We start from the raw sequence: 17,453 nt of genomic DNA, 5'->3' as shown, positions 1-17,453 counted from the left end.
CTTTCCAACAGTACTTGGGAGATCGCCCAATTCCTGCAGGCAGCAACTCAAGAGTCAAACCATCCCAGTCCTCTTTCCAACAGTACTTGGGAGATCGCCCAATTCCTGCAGGCAGCAACTCAAGAGTCAAACCATCCCAGTCCTCTTTCCAACAGTACTTGGGAGATCGCCCAATTCCTGCAGGCAGCAACTCAAACCATCCCAGTCCTCTTTCCAACAGTACTTGGGAGATCGCCCAATTCCTGCAGGCAGCAACTCAAGAGTCAAACCATCCCAGTCCTCTTTCCAACAGTACTTGGGAGATCGCCCAATTCCTGCAGGCAGCAACTCAAGAGTCAAACCATCCCAGTCCTCTTTCCAACAGTACTTGGGAGATCGCCCAATTCCTGCAGGCAGCAACTCAAACCATCCCAGTCCTCTTTCCAACAGTACTTGGGAGATCGCCCAATTCCTGCAGGCAGCAACTCAAGAGTCAAACCATCCCAGTCCTCTTTCCAACAGTACTTGGGAGATCGCCCAATTCCTGCAGGCAGCAACTCAAGACAGCGCGCGAGGACCTGCCAATCACCGCCTGGCCCTCGCCCTCGCCTCGCCATTGGCTGGAAAGACTGGGCGGACGTTCATCAGCTCTCCGGGCGTGGGAAGGCAAGGGGCCTGGGCAGGGGGGGGGGGAGGGGCGGGTCGAGTAGAGTGTGGAGGCGGGGCCCGGGGCACGCGCCAGGAATTACGATCCCCGCGTTCTTTCTTCTGCCGGCTCGCGGTCGAGTGAGCGGCGAGCGCGCGACGGGCTCCCCTCTCGAAGCACCAGCAACTCCACGCGCCCGCTTTCCGCCAAGTCCGCCTGTCTTCACCCGCCAGCGCTTCAGACGGCTCGAGTGAGTGGAAGCATCCCTCCGCCCCCTCATTCCTTTTTTTCCCCCCTCCCTGCACACACACACACGCGCGCGCGCGCACAGACTCCTCTTTGCGGGCGTCTTGCCTAGAACTGCCGGGCGCTTGCAGCGGCGAAGCGAAGTTTTCCTCCCCTCCACTTAAAGCAGCGTTTCCCAACCTTAGGAACTTGAAGATGCGTGGACTTCAACTCCCAGAATTCCCCAGCCAGCATAGCTGGCTGGGGAATTCTGGGAGTTGAAGTCCACGCATCTTCAAGTTCCTAAGGTTGGGAAACGCTGACTTAAAGCTTCCCGCTGAGAGTAAGGGAGGGATTAAAAAAAAAAAGCAGCATTCCGGGGAAAGTGTTTTTCTTTCCACGAGCACGCGAGGACAGTTTATTTAGGCGCAGGAGGTGGCGGGGAGAGCGGGGAGTGCTTGGGAAATGCAGATTGCGTGGCAGGGAAGCGGGGGTGGCGGGGAGGGTAGAGAGAGGAAAAGGCCGGCCGTTGCTCACCAAAAGGCTGGAAAGCGTGGTGGGAATAAGCATAAGTGTGAATCACTTGTTGGGTCTCTGAACTTTCTCTTTTGTCGAGATCCAGGATGTCACCAAATCTCGTTTTGGGTCGGTAATACCGCGTGGCAGGCAGATCTTCAGCTGATGCAATTTCTCTTGTCAGCTAACCTTTCCGCCAGGGAAAATACCCCTGTTGAATCTGGGCTCTTCTGTAGCTGATATAAAAGAAAATCGGAAATCCCACCCCAGGAAAGGCTAGCTAGCTTAGGATCCCATGCAAACGTTCCTTTGATTGCACTTTCTATTCTGCTGCACTACTTAAGAATCTTCTGCTGTGAAAGGATTCCGTTGCAAGGTACTTGTTCTAAAGTTCAGAGGAGAAGTGAAATTTATGAGGCGGGCACGCTAGTCCAGATGAAGGGCATAAGATGGAAGGAATGTTAGCAACTCACCACCACCCCTTGTTTACTTATGCTTTGCCTGTTCTATACTATGGCTGAGATAAAGGACAGCGTGGGGTGATTTTGTCCTGTTTTCAGGGTTGACTTGGTTCAAGCTGGTTGCAGGGTATATATTTATAGTTAAAACTTCATGACAGTATGTGTTGTTTATGCAAAGACAGCATTAAGAATTCATTGGCTTGTCTGACTCAAAACAAAAGCTGTGATGTCTTGTCTAAGAATGAAATAAAATACTAGAGCATTTCACTTCAATGGTAAATGTGAGTTGGAGGAAAAAGAGATCAGAAATATTCTAAAGAAAGTTCAAAATTGCCTGTCAAACTTATTTTATCCTGAAAGGTCATTTGAACTATTATAACTAGTGGTAAGTGATTGCATACATTGCTAAGAAGTATATCTGATCTGGGGAAAGCCTCTGGCTTTCTCTGGAATCTCTGTTCCCAGGGCAAGAACAGGATGCAGATAAATCCTTTTCCTTATTAGAACTGGCTTTCCTGGAGGGTGTGAATTCTCTTTATTCTCCTTCTGAGGTACTAGGTAAATTGGGAAGCATAAGTCCAGCCCAAACCTGTTATTTTTCTTTAAGCACAATCTTTCATACATACTTCAAATAAGAAAATCAGTGAACGCAAATAGTATCCTTTTTAAGGGTCAGACAGGAAATTCCAGTAAACTGGTCTAGGTCTAGGTCTGTTTTACAACAACCAAAGTTGATTAAGTGTGAGAGAGAAGCGGATCACTGACTATACATTGGACATCTTGCATTCTTCCTGTAACAAAAGTCCGTAATCTGTGTTTACCATCATAGCCTATAACTTTGGTGCTTGCTCTACTTGGAGGATCACTTCCTGCTAGAACATAGTTCATTTTAAAAAGCCTTTGCATTGGTTTGTAAAAGTGACTAGCTTCATATAGCACAGTTTCTAAACTAGCTAAACAAAAAGTGCAGTACTTTCAATATATAGATATTCCTTACTCAGAAAGAATTGAACATTCCTTCAGCATGCACATAACTTATATTCACCTCCTTTTGTATATGTGTATTTTTTAATGTATATTTCAAGTAGTGTAGTCACATTATTTACATAATGTTAGCCAATCATACTGAGTGGCATTTCAAGTCATACGGCAATACAATGCTCCTTTGTTGAGGACTGCATTACTTACATTGGGATTGCTTGGTCTGAACAAGAAACTGAGAGTAAAATCTGAAATCTGTGTTAAATTTGCTGTAAATCACCAAACTGACTAGCCAGTGCAGTTTTCTTGAACACCTTGTTCAAGACAGTTCTCTCTGTTCCAGAGAACAGGCCTGAGATTGATTTCAGTTGGTGTGTGGATGGGTGTTTTTTCTGTTTATGTTTGTGTATGGGGGATGCGGTGTTTTTTCTGTTTATGTTTATGTATGGGGGAACGCGGTGGCTCAGTGGGTTAGGATGCTGAGCATGTCAATCAGAAGGTCGGCAGTTTGGCAGGTCGAATCCCGAGTGCCGCGTAACAGAGTGAGCGCCTGTTACTCATCCCAGCTTCTGCCAACCTAGCAGTTCGAAAGCACGTAAAAATGCAAGTAGAAAAATAGGGACCACTACGGTGGGAAGGTAACAGCGTTCCGTGCGCCTTTGGCATCTAGTCATGCCGGCCACATGACCACGGAGACGTCCTCGGACAAGCGCTGGCTCTTCGGCTTTGAAACGGAGATGAGCACCGGCCCCAAGAGTCAGAAATGACTAGCACGCATGTGCGGGGGAACCTTTACCTTTATGGGGGAACATCTTAACAGTAATCTAGGAAAATGATATATAGAGACCATCTTCTCTTAAGCTGTCAGAACAGAAAATACAGATCTTATGTAATTTACCTACTGAGGGTGTTTGGTATGACTGACTCCTCTTTTACGGCAGGGTTGGGGGATTCTCTACATAGTGTATATTCTGGGTTTTTGTCTCCCATTTATACTGACAGACCAGTGTATGACACAACCTGTATACGCATACATATTACTTCTTAACATGAAGAACAATGTAATATTGGAATGTAACATCAGAGAGGTGTTGCATTCTCCTTCATTGGATATGTTTGTGTTAGATAGTGGACAGCTTTTTGGTGTTTTACTTTGGCTTCTGGCACTGAGACAAGAATTGGCCTGTTTGGTGGCCTAAATAAACCATTGCATGTTCAATATAGTTTAATATAATTACTGGCCTCAAGACAGTCCTTTTCAAATATATTCCATTTGCAACTGTTCTACTAGGAATATGTTGCGTTTATTTATTTGTTTTGCTCTTCTGAAAGAATAACCACATTAAACCATTACGGCAAAGCCTATTCTGCATTGCTAGACTACTGCAATACTCTCTACATGGGGCTGCCCCTGAGGACCACTCGGAGGCTTCAGCTGGTGCAGAATGCAGCCGGACGAGTTGTGATGGGAGTCTCCCGATACTCCCATGTAACACCTCTTCTCAGCGAGCTGCATTGGCTTCCGGTTGCCCTCCGGGTGAGATTCAAGGTGCTGGTAATGACCTATAAAGCTCTAAATGGCTTGGGTCCGGATTATCTAAGGGAACACCTGCTGCCGGCATCAACCTTCCATCATCCTGTGCGCTCCCACAGGGAGGGCCTTCTCAGGGTGCCGGCGGTTAAGGAGTGCCGGCGGGTTATCCCCAGGGGGAGGGCATTCTCTGTGGGCGCGCCTGCCCTTTGGAATGATTTACCGGTGGAACTTCGGACCGCCCCCGATCTGCGTTCATTTCGCTGGGATCTGAAAACCTGGTTTTTTGATCTATCAGGCCTGGACTGAAGGGGTTTTAGCTTTTAATATTGTTTTAATTGTTGGGCTTATGTAATTTAATCTATTTTAATTTATACTATTTTTATATTGTATTTTATGCTGCCCTGTAAACCGCCCTGAGTCCTTCGGGAATAGGGCGGTATAAAAATTTAATTAAATAAATATAAATAAATGTGCAAAAACAAAGAAAGCACACATTTGGGTCTAGGAGCATTTTGTTCTCAAAAAATCATAAACCTTTATGTTCATCTTGGTTGCTTTATGGTTATAATGCAGCTTCTTAAAATTAAAAAAAAATGCTTAATTCAGAATGTATCTAGTTCCTTAATTTTGTTGGAATTTACCAAAATAGCTCATACAGTTGGAATCTTTATTTAGGTTCAAATTATCATACTTAATATATTATTACAGGTTTTATTTCTCACAAAATAAAATTATGAGATTGTTAGATATACAAACATTTATTTTGCTTTATGAAAAGCCAAATCCATGCTATAAAATAGCCTTTATTACATGGTTTGGTTGTTCAGTTGACTGGTTAAAAACATGATTTCAGTGGGATTTCTAACTCTCTGGTTATTGTTTTTTTACCCCTTGTATACTGACAGATGGGGGTTATACTTAGCCCAGTGAACCAAATTAATGAGCAGAACCTGCAGTAATTTACTGTTGATGTTGCACTTTGTGTCCACACACAAAGATGGTGCAGAACTAATTGCTTAAAGTGAATGTTTATACAGTATTTGCTTTTCCTTGGTGGCCTTTCAACCTAATATTATATGCTAGAGCTGGAGGGGTAGAATCTGTGGATTGGTAAGAAATCAGGATATGAAATTCGATGTTGGTAATGTCTGCAATTCTTTTTTAGATTTACAAACCACCAACAGTAGTAATTTCATTATTAGGTTGTTTGATAGTTTTGATACAGATAACTAAAGATGCTATTTTTTTAACCATGTTTCCCGAAAATAAGATCTAACTGGAAAATAATGATTTTTCAGGACACTTGTAATATAAGCCCCCCCCCCAAATAGCCCCAGTTAATATTGTCAGCCAGACCATGCATTTAGTACCATATTTCTCCCAAAATAATACCTAACCGAAAATTAAACCCTAATGTGTCTTTTGGATCAAAAATTAATATAAGACCTGGTCTTATTTTGGAGGAAACATGGTAATAGGTAGTCTTTATTTTTCACTGAGATAGTTGGAATTCGTATTTCAAATCAATCCACATTCTGTTTTGTATTATACTTTAAACCTTTAGAAGAGATTGTGATGTTGAATAGGTAGCTTTTTTAATATTCTTGCTTTGACAGCAGTACCTGCCCTGTCTCACAGTGATGGATCCCTTTTCCCATTGAGAATTATTTCACTTCTCTCTTTATACATGCTCTCCCTTCTAGAGTTTTCTGTGGTTCTAGAGCAGTCTACTATCGGTTATATAAACAACAGATTCATAAGCCCCTTTGGACATAGGAAACAAAATATTTTTGGATATTGGTTAGTTTTTTACATGCAGTTATATTTAACCATAAAATAACTACATTTTAGTTAATTTTTTAGGCTGATCGGAGAATAAAGACATAGAGAGGGTGTTGTTCAGATATAGATGATTTAAGCCTCTCTCTGTATACTGCTGCTTCTTTGCAAACAGTAGGTGGGGCAGTCAGTGCCTGAGGCAGTGCTGGTTATGTGGTAGATCTTATCTAGAGGGGTAGATTTAGGGCATCCGGTAATAATTCTGCTCAGAGCAACATCTTCTTTCCCAGCGTGTGCTGTTTTATAGCAGACTAAAGGTAAAGGTAAAGGTTCCCCCGCACATGCGTGCTAGTCATTTCCGACTATAGGGGCCGGTGCTCATCTCCGTTTCAAAGCCGAAGAGCCAGCGCTTGTCCGAGGACGTCTCCGTGGTCATGTGGCCAGCATGACTGGACGCCAAAGGCGCACGGAACGCTGTTACCTTCCCACCGGAGTGGTCCCTATTTTTCTACTTGCATTTTTACGTGCTTTCGAACTGCTAGGTTGGCAGAAGCTGGGACCAGTAACAGGCGCTCACTCTGTTACGCGGCACTCTGGATTCGACCCGCCAAACTGCCGACCTTCTGATCGACAAGCTCAGTGTCCTAACCCACTGAGCCACCACGTCTACACCTAGCAGACTAGACAAGGTGTATTTGCCTGCTTGAGTAGTAAAAAGCCAGAGATGTTGTCTTAAGGATCCTTAGAGCTCATTAATTTCCTGAGGATGTTGTTTTTATCCACTGACCTTCAGTTTAGTGCTGGTACAATGCTACTTTTATTTTAGGGCCTTATCTAAATATTTAGGGCTGTAGCAATGCTCCAATAACATCCCTTTCCATGTAAGATGCAGCTTCCTAGCAGCTTGCTTATTTATTTATTTATTTATTTATTTATTTATTTATTTATTTATTTATTCGGTTTATATACCACCCTATTCCCAAAGGACTCAGGGCGGTTTACAAGGCAAAATTTAAAAACAATCCAATATAAAATTAAAATAAAATAAAATTAAGTCTAGCCGCAAAAATTAAATCACAATTTAAAAACATTAAACCCCTCAGTCCAGACCAGATAGCTCAAAGAGCCAGGTTTTTAGGTCCCAGTGAAATGAACGAAGGTCGGGGGCAGTCCGGAGTTCCGTTGGCAGTTGATTCCATAGGGCAGGCGCGTCCACAGAGAACGCCCTCCCCCTGTGGATCGCCCGTCGGCAATCCTTGACCGGCAGTACCCTCTGGAGGCCCTCCCTGTGGGAGTGCACAGGACGATGGGAAATTGACGCTGGCAGCAGGTGTTCCCTTAGATAATCCGGGCCCATGCCATTTAGGGCTTTATAGGTCATCACCAGCACCTTGAATCTCACCCGGAGGGCAACCGGAAGCCAATGCAGCTCGCTGAGAAGAGGTGTTACATGGGAGTATCGGGAGACTCCCATCACAACTCGCGCGGCTGCATTCTGCACCAGCTGAAGCCTCCGAGTGGTCCTCAGGGGCAGCCCCATGTAGAGAGCATTGCAGTAGTCTAGCCGGGAGGTCACGAGTGCATGGGTGACTGTGCGTAGCGCATCTCGGTCCAGATAGGGCCGTAACTGGCGCACCAGGCAAACCTGGGCAAAAGCCCCCCTGGCCACGGCCTGTATGATCTTCTAAACTGAGCCGTGAATCCAGGAGGACACCCAAGTTGCGGGCCCTATCAACAGGGGGTAACACCTCACCCCCCCATAGTTAATAATGGAAAAGATTGGTTAGTCTGAGATGCCAGTATGCACAGCCACTCAGTCTTGGCAGGATTGAGACGAAGCCTGTTTCTCCCCATCCAAACCCGGACCGCTTCCAGGCAACGGGACATCACGTCGAGGGCATCACTGGGTTGGTTCGGGGTGGAAAGAAAAAGCTGGGTATCATCAGCATACTGATGATACCCCACCCCGAAACCACAAATGAGCTCGCCGAGTGGCTTCATATAGATGTTGAACAAGAGGGGAGAGAGGACCGACCCCTGAGGAACTCCATAAACGAGAGGCCTCGAGGCAGACCTCTGCCCTCCCGTCAACACCGACTGCGAGCAGCCCAGGAGGTAGGAGGAGAACCACCGCAAAACAGTGCCTCCCACTCCCAAGCCCCTGAGACGTCGCAGTAGGATACCATAGTTGATGGTATCAAAAGCCGCTGAGAGGTCTAATAGGACTAGGACAGAGGAACAACCCCTGTCCCGAGCCCGGCAGAGAACATTCACCAGCGCAACCAATGCCGTCTCCGTGCTGTACCCGGTCCTGAAGCCCGATTGGTATGGGTTCAGATAATCAGTTTCCTCCAGGAACAGAGGGAGCTGAAGTGCCACCACGCTCTCAACCACCTTTGCAAGAAAGTGAAGGTTGGAGACCAGACGATAGTTGTTCAAAATAGCTGGGTCCAGGGTAGGCTTCTTGAGGAGGGGCCTCACCACCGCCTCCTTCAAGGTGGCAGGGAAGGTACCCTCCCTCAAAGAAGCAGTTATTACTGCCTGGAACCAGCCTTGTGTCTCCTCCCGGGCTGCATATACCAGCCAGGAGGGGCACGGGTCTAATAAACACGTGGCGGAACTCAAGTCTCCTCATGATCCTGTCCACCTCATCTGGGGTCACAGGATTGAATTCACTCCAGGTAACATTCTCTAGACTGCTCGATTCCTCCCCCTCAGTCTCTGCCCAGTCAAAATCCAAACCGGCTCGAATCTGAGCGATTTTGTCCGTCAGATGATAGCTAAACTCCTCGGCTCGCCCCTGTAAGGGCTCCTCCTTCACCTCCTGATTAAGGAGGGAGTGAGTCACCCTAAACAGGGCGGCCGGGCGATTATCTGCGGGTGCGATGAGGGCAGCGAAGTAATTAGACTTCGCTGTCCTCATCACCGCGAGATAAGACCTTGTAAAGGTTCTTAACCACAACCGGTCAGACTCAGACCGGCTGGATCTCCAACATCTCTCTAGACCTCATCTCCGATGCTTCATCTCCCGGAGCTCCACAGAAAATCATGGGGCCCAATGGGATCTGTGCCGGGTCAGGGGTCGCAAGGGTACAACACGGTTGAGCGCCTTGGTGGCAGCCCTTTCCCAGGCATCCACCAAGGTGTCGGCCGGGCTGTGAGCGAGGGGGATAGGTATAGACCCAAGTGCTGTCTGGAACCGTTCCAGATCCATTAGGCGCCTGGGGCGGAACCACCTGGTCGGTTCCACAGCCCAGCAGCGGGGGGTGGCATAGTGGAAGACCAACCGCAGGAGGTGATGATCGGACGGTGATGATGGACGGTGCATACCTGAGTTTTTGCTGGATTTGGTGTTAACTGGCTATCACAGTTCTATTGATCCAGCTCTGTCAGTGTTTCAGTTAAATATTGTTCAATCTACTCAAATGCTTTCCCCTGTACAGCCATTTTTTTCTTTTTTTGATAAAAAAACTATTGTTTAAAAGGTACAACTTTATTAAAGGATGATTACATTTTTCTCTTGCTAAATTATAGTACAGTACTCTATTTTTAGAATCATGTTGCAGAATTTGGACAAGTTGGAAGAAGCTACCATGATGTAAGACAAGGTAGTTTGTGTAACTGTCTTTGGTGAGTTTGTAGTAGGTTCAGTCTCTAATGGATTTTATTCCATCCTATCCATATCTCCTAAAAACCACAGAGGCAAAGGAAAGGATCTGGACTAATAATAATAATAATAACAACAACAACTACATACAGGTACTTCTCGACTTACAGTTATAATTGAATCCAGCATTGCAGTCATGATGCCAATTGTAAATCACCATATGATTGCAGCCAGTTATTTTGTTTGCGATAACCCATTAAGTGAATGCGGCAATCGTAAAGAAAACACTATAGTCCTTAAAGAAATCCATTGTTTTCAGTAGATGTTTTTTGCTGGAAACTGGAAGTACAGGGAAGTTTCCAGCAAAAAATGTAAATTGTTTATATGTGACTGTAGGACACTGCAAACAGCCATAAATGTGGGCTGGTTGCTGAGAGCTCAAAATGTGATCCCAGAACTTTGAATCTGGGTTATAGCCCTTGGGAGGTCCATTATAATATCAAAGAGTCATTAAACAACTGGTTGTAAGTCAAGGACTACCTGCATATACATTTAATAAATAAACTAAAACCATCAAGAAATACTTGATGTTATATTTTTAACACATAGGAAATACAAATAAAATGAAATACCAAAATTTTCTTTTCTTTTTTTTGCTATTTACAATTTTTATGGCACTCATATTAAAGACTGGTTTTGCAAGCAGAAGATATTTAAGAAAAGTATAAAGTTTTGTCCGCAATTGTTTTTACTGGGCATTACTACTGACACTACTGTTGTGGACATTAAGTTGATGTTGAACTTAATTACGGCAGCAAGACTTTTAGTAGGGCAATATTGGAAGAAGGAAGAACTGCCGACTATAGAAGAATGGACTTTAAAAGTTTCCAACCTGGCGGAAATGGCAAAGATCTCAGCGTATTTGAAAGACCATTCGCAACAGAGATATATTGTGGAGTGGAAAAATGGATTGATTATATTCAGAATAAATATGGGACTACAAAGTTTCACTTAGCATTTGAATAAGTATTGATGTGATATTTATATGGCTTGTAGTTATTTTATAAGAGTTAAAGTGCGATAGATTTAATAGTTTATTGTTGTTTGCATATGGTAGGCTAGGATTATTTGTATTTTTATATTTTGTATTTAGCTCTGGGAAGTCGGGGAGGGGGAGGGAGGTAGGCGTTGGGGAGGGTTGGGAAGAGGGGAGGGGGTTGGGAGGGGTTTTGTTTTGTTGTGGTAAAAATAAAATGTACTGTAAAACTTTTCAATAGAAAAAACAAAAAAAAAAAGACTGGTTTTGCACATTATGCTGAATCATAATACAGTGAGCATGCTTTTTGATCTGAGACAATGCGATTTGTAAACCATAGTTTATGACTGGTAGTATATTGTATGAGTCCAGTTAGTTGAATTCTTAAAAGTAAGCTGTATTTAAATAAACTAATACACTGTATGTACCAAGTCATCATCTGTCTCAAATTAAAGGTAATGATGGTTAAAAAAAGGAAACTATTTCATTGATTTTAATAGGCTCTTTTGCAACTTGAAGATTTTCCTAGCACAGTTCATCATGATCCCCCTTCAGAATCTTATATTAAATTTGTTTGGTATATGTTGAATATATGTTGAATATAACAACTGATTTCTAAAAGACTAGCAAAAAATCTGGAAGGCTTGATATACAGATTGAACAATATGACCTTTACCACAACAAAAGTAATGTTACTCTACAAAATTTGTGTGCTACTTACTTACGTACATTTGAATGTAAGATAGATCTTGACAAGAGTTCTAAAATAATTCTTTGTTAAATCATATCATTTTCCTTATGTCATCTACTACTAATTTTTCTGATGCATTGGAGTTTGTCACAGAGCATTTTCACTGTATTGGCTTTTGAGAATTTCCTTGGGTTCTTTTATGTAACAAGCTTATGTATAAATAAGCTTATATTTAGATGTGTTTAAATTCTCTCTATATTATATATAATTACAATATAAATGTAGTCACTTTTGGATTACCTTTATTTAAAATTAAGATAAGTTGAAATTTAAGCATATTTAGAAAACCAAGTTTTTAATTGAAATTTAATTAAATTTCCGAAGCATCAGATCTGTGTACTTTTATATGGCAAAGAATATAGTTAGCTTAAATATATTACTTAATACTTCAGTAATATTTATTGTTAAAGTAATAATTATGGAATACAGTTTTGTTGAATTGAAATTGCATTATTCTATTCATGAAAAATGGCGGTTATTGTGTGACTAGGGAAAACAATCATGTAGAGATTCTGTGCCATCTAAGATCACAAACTTGGTATCTCTATTTGAATTACAGTAATGCATGAGAATCCACTAGGAAAGAGAAAGAAACATCAGACAAAGAAATAACTTTTCAAGGTTTTTTTATTAGTAATAATTAATGCTTGGTAAGTGATCCTTAACATGTTTTGAAACACAGAATTGAGACCTGCAGCTCACTGATTCAGTGGAGATTGCTATGATGAACTTTTGCAGAACACACACCCTGGTTACTTCACTGTAGTACAACTCTTTTTCCATCAAACTCATCCTGTGTAAGATCTTGTATTCAAATCAATGTCTCCTAGTGCTAATACAGTTGGCACCTTCCACCTGCATCTGGCACCCAGCACCCAGAAGACTGGAGAAGAGTAAGACCAGCTGAAGAAGTAGCCCGTTTTTCAGAATGTGTCCTTGTCCCTGCGCTTGACTTAATTTCAGCTTCTCAAATTTCCTATGATGCATTTATTTTGCAGTTAGCCTCTGACATTAAAAAGCAGACAATCTAATCCATCCCTGCACATTTAATCTGTAATCATTATTTCAAGATAATATTAATTATCCTTGGAAGTAAAAGAAACATTTATTTATAACTTAGGCATCTAAAGCCAGAGAGTTCCATTTTCAAGGTGCATGCTTTACTTTAAATAGCACTTAATGTATCAGTAACAGAGCATGAAGTATTTTCCTTGAAAACATAAAAGCAATCACTTGAATGTTCAGCTTCCTATACAAAGTTAGGACAGCATGGAAATAAAGTTGAAGTTCCATTCATTTTTAACTGTTCTGTGCAGATACAATTGTATGGCTGTGCATTTTAAAACATGCATCTTATGAAATACATTGGGAACTTGATCAGAGATTTTCAAGCTGATCACATCATGCCTGCGTCAAATGACCTTCTGCTAACCCAGCATATGTTGCAACTTTCTCCACTGACTGAAATAACCATGGAACAAGGCAAGCCTGTCTGGGGCCAAAAGAAGGTTGTGGTGTTGCATTCAACACACACATGCATAGAGAAAATAATATATTTGAAATTTTCCTGTTATGTGGCACTAAACATTTCCTGAGCCACATGTTATACGAATAAAGGATGCTGCACCTCCAAAAATGGCTGAAAAATAATGCTTACTTTGAACATCCTGCTTTTAAAAAAGATAGTAATGACTGCAGAATCCAATCTGGGTCGGTCACCGGGACCAGAGGTTTAGTGTACCACATTCTCGTAAAGAGAGGTTCCCTGCGGATCAGCTCCAGCACAAGTCGGAAAGCTCAGAAGACTAAACCTCTGGTCCCAGTGATGGATTCAGATTGGATCCTGTTACATTATCCTGCAACACATATATTAGCCTTCATTCGATAGCAATAACTATTAAACAAGGGAACCAGCATATGTTATATTATTTATTTGTTTCCTGTATTTATTACTTTACAAATAACTAGTGAACATATCCAATACACTTTCCCCCTCCTATTTTTCCCAAAACAAGAACCATGTGAGGGTAAGTTGGGCTGAGAGAGAGGGGCTGGCTCAAGGGGCTGGCTCACCCAGCTAGTTTTAATAAGACTTGAATTCACAGTCTCTTGCTTTTAAGCTTGGATGCCTTAGTCACTAGACCAGGGGTAGGCAACCTCGGCTCTTTTATGACTCATGGACTTCAACTCCCAGAATTCCTGAGTCAGCTATGCTGACTCAGGAATTCTGGGAGTTGAAGTCCATGAGTCATAAAAGAGCCGAGGTTGCCTACACCTGCACTAGACCAAACTAGTTATTATGATAAGTTATTATTTCTTCATGTTGGAATGGAGTTGATTAATAACACTTCTTCTGATATTATGCTGACATAGGTGCATTTGAGGGAAATAAATATTTTACTTGAATCAGTAAATGCTGTAAAATAACCTCTTTAAAGTCCTTGACTTATGAGTTTAGTTTAGTTTAGTTTTATTTGATTTCTATACTGCCCCTCTCCCTAGGGACTCAGGGCGGTTCACAGGGCATATATAAATAACGATACAAAAGTTAAAAAGAAATTAAACCAGTGCCCAGTTAAAAAAACAATAATAAATTACTAAAAAACACCAATTTAAAAACCCATAATCCCCCATCAGGCCAGACCAGCTAATTCAAATAAGTGGGTCTTCAGCCCGCAACGGAAGGTTCGGAGGTCTGATGCCATCCGGAGCTCCACCGGCAGTTGGTTCCATAATGCCGGAGCGCCCACAGAGAAGGCCCTCCCACTGGGGGCCACCAGTCGGCATTCCCTGACCGGAGGCACCCTGAGGAGGCCCTCTCTGTGGGCACGTACTGGGCGGAGGGAAGTTGACGCCGGCAGCAGGTGGTCCCTGAGGTAACCCGGACCCATGCCATGTAAGGACTTAAAGATCATGACCAAGACCTTGAACCTCACCCGGAAGACAACTGGTAGCCAATGCAGCTCGTGGAGCAAAGGTGTAACATGGGAGTACCGGGAAACTCCCAAGACAACTCTAGCGGCCGCATTCTGTACCAGTTGGAGCCTCCGAGTGGTCTTCAAGGGAAGCCCCATGTAGAGAGCATTACAGTAGTCAAGGCGAGAGGTCACGAGCGCATGAGTGACCGTACACAGGGCATCCCGGTCCAGATAGGGCCGCAACTGGCGCACCAGGCGAACCTGGGCGAAAGCCCCCCTAGTCACGGCCACTATATGATCTTCCAGAGTAAGCCGTGAATCTAGGAGGACTCCCAAGTTGCGAGCCCTATCCACGGGGGGTAAGGACTCACCCCCCATAGAAAGAGATGGAACATTTTGAATGTCCCGGGATGCCGGAATGTACAGCCACTCAGTCTTGTCAGGGTTGAGTTGAAGTCTGTTCCTCCCCATCCAGACCCGAACCGCCTCCAGGCAACGGGACATCACAGCGAGGGCATCACTGGGGTGGTTTGGGGTCGAAAAGAAAAGTTGGGTATCATCGGCATATTGATGATACCCAACTCCAAAACCACGAATGATCTCACCCAGCGGTTTCATGTAGATGTTGAACAGGAGAGGCGAGAGAACCGACCCCTGAGGAACTCCACAAACGAGAGACCTAGGGGCCGATCTCTGCCCCCCTGCCAACACCGACTGCGAGCGTCCCAGGAGATAGGAGGAGAACCACTGAAGAACTGTGCCTCCCACTCCCAATCCCCTGAGGCGCCGTAGCAAGATACCATGGTCGATGGTATCGAAAGCCGCCGAGAGGTCTAATAGGACTAGGACAGAGGAATATCCCCTATCCCGAGCCCTCCAGAGATCATTCACCAGAGCGACCAATGCCGTCTCCGTGCTGTACCCGGGCCTGAAACCCGATTGGTAGGGGTCCAAATAATGACCTCAGTGGAACTTGGAATTTCAGTCTTAAGTTATTGCAGTTGTAAGTCAAGGCACCACATGACAAAGTTGATTTTATGACCATTTTTCTGACAGTTGTAAATGTTCTGAACCAGCCCTCTTCTCTCAACCCCTATTTCAAAAGAAGAGACTGGAAAGCGTCCAAGGCTAAAAGGCTTCTGCCAAGATTTAATAGTAAACACACAAGAGCTTATCTTCTCAAGCAAAAGAGTTGCTTTCAGCAACCAGCCCCTCCCCAAACACTCCTTTTATAGAGAGCTCAGGGCGTGGTCTCCCTGTGCCTCCTCCCGAGGAGTCCCATAGCCTTTCTTTGTTTGTCCCTGCTCGACTGCCTCCTGCGTCGGGCGTCCTTGAACAGGGCCAGCTGTGGGTCATCATCCTCCGCACTCTCGGGCTCACACAGCTGAGCAGAGGTTCCCGGCTGAGGACTCTGCAAAGTCTCCAAATCATCATCAGCCGGTTCGTTTCCCTCCTCCCCCACATCTGAGTCCTCCGATACATCGCAGCCGGCTGTCGGACCCACAGGCTGACCCTGAGTCACAACACTATCCCGCACCGCAGGGCCCTTCCCCCGGGTCTGCCGATCCGGATGCGGTCGGGATGGGAACTGTTCGTGAAACGCAGTCACCAACGCAGGGGCATGAACGGCGGTCGCGTCTTCCCATGTGAAGTCCTCCGGCCTGTACCCTTTCCACTCGATCAGGTACTGGAAGCGACCTTTCAGCCAGCGGGAATCCCTGATGCTGGCGACCTCGTACTCGGGGGTGCTGTCGCCATCACGAGGTCCTGATGGGGGAGGTTCTGCTTGGCGAAATGGACAAGCCGGTTGTTCGGGGACCAACAAGGACCGATGGAAGACGGGGTGCACGCGCAGGGAACGTGGCAGAGTTAAACGATAGGCGACCGGATTGATGACGGCCTCGACGGGGAACGGTCCAAGGTATCGGTGGTCCAGCTTCCTCGCCGGCCGAGTGGATGGTAGGTTCCTGGTGGACAGCCAGACCCGATCCCCCACCGATAGTGGAGGCGTATCCCTTCTCGACCGATCGGCGAACCTCTTGTAGTCGGCCTTGGCCTTCTCCAGCTGCCGTCGCACCAACCGATGGATCGCCTGTAACTCCGCCATGAATTCGTTCGCTGCCGGCTCCGGTGAGTCCACGGGAGAAAGGGGGAAAAACCGGGGGTGATAACCCACATTGGCCAAGAACGGTGTCATCTGCGTGGAGGTGTGCTGCGAGTTGTTAAAGGCAAACTCGGCTATGGCCAAATAGTCCACCCAATTGTCCTGCTGCAGGTTAACGTAGCAGCGCAGATACTGCTCTAAGATGCCGATGACCTTCTCGGTACCCCCGTCGGTCTGAGGATGATGCGCGGACGAGAGGCAAACCTTAATGTCCAACGCCCGCATCAACTCCTGCCAGAAGCGGGCTGTAAACTGGGCCCCCCTATCGGAGACGACTCTATCGGGAAGGCCGTGCAGCCGGAACACCTGTTGGATGAACATGCGACTAGTGGCGCGAGCTGACGGTAAGCCGCGACAGGGGATGAAGTGCGCCATCTTGGTCAACATGTCCACCACCACAAACACTGTCGTAAAGCCGGAGGATGGGGGTAGATCCGTCAGAAAGTCCATGGACACAGCCCCCCAGGGTCTCTTGGGCGTTGGCAAAGGCTGCAGTAAACCAGGCAGGGCCCCTGTCGCTGACTTGGCCTGCCTGCATGGGACGCAGGAGGTGACATAAGACTGGACATCGTGTCGGACTCGGGGCCACCAGAATGTACGGGAGACCAGGTTCAGAGTCTTGAACAGGCCAAAATGCCCCGCAGCCGGGTTATCATGACATTGGCTGAGGACGAGTCCCCTGAGTGGCCCTCCTGGAACATAGAGCCGGTCACGATAATACAGGAGTCCATCCGTGACCGACCAAGGCGAATCTGGCCCCACCTCTTCCTTCCGCTGAGCCACCCACGCCTCCTGCTGCTGCGCCTCCCGGATCCGAGCCCGTATATCCACCGGCTCCCGCACCGCAGCAAAAGAC

The sequence above is a fragment of the Vipera ursinii genome (genome assembly GCF_947247035.1).
Source record: "Vipera ursinii genome assembly, chromosome: 7".
Lineage (NCBI taxonomy): Eukaryota > Metazoa > Chordata > Lepidosauria > Squamata > Viperidae > Vipera > Vipera ursinii.
Note: the sequence above shows the minus strand (reverse complement) of the source record.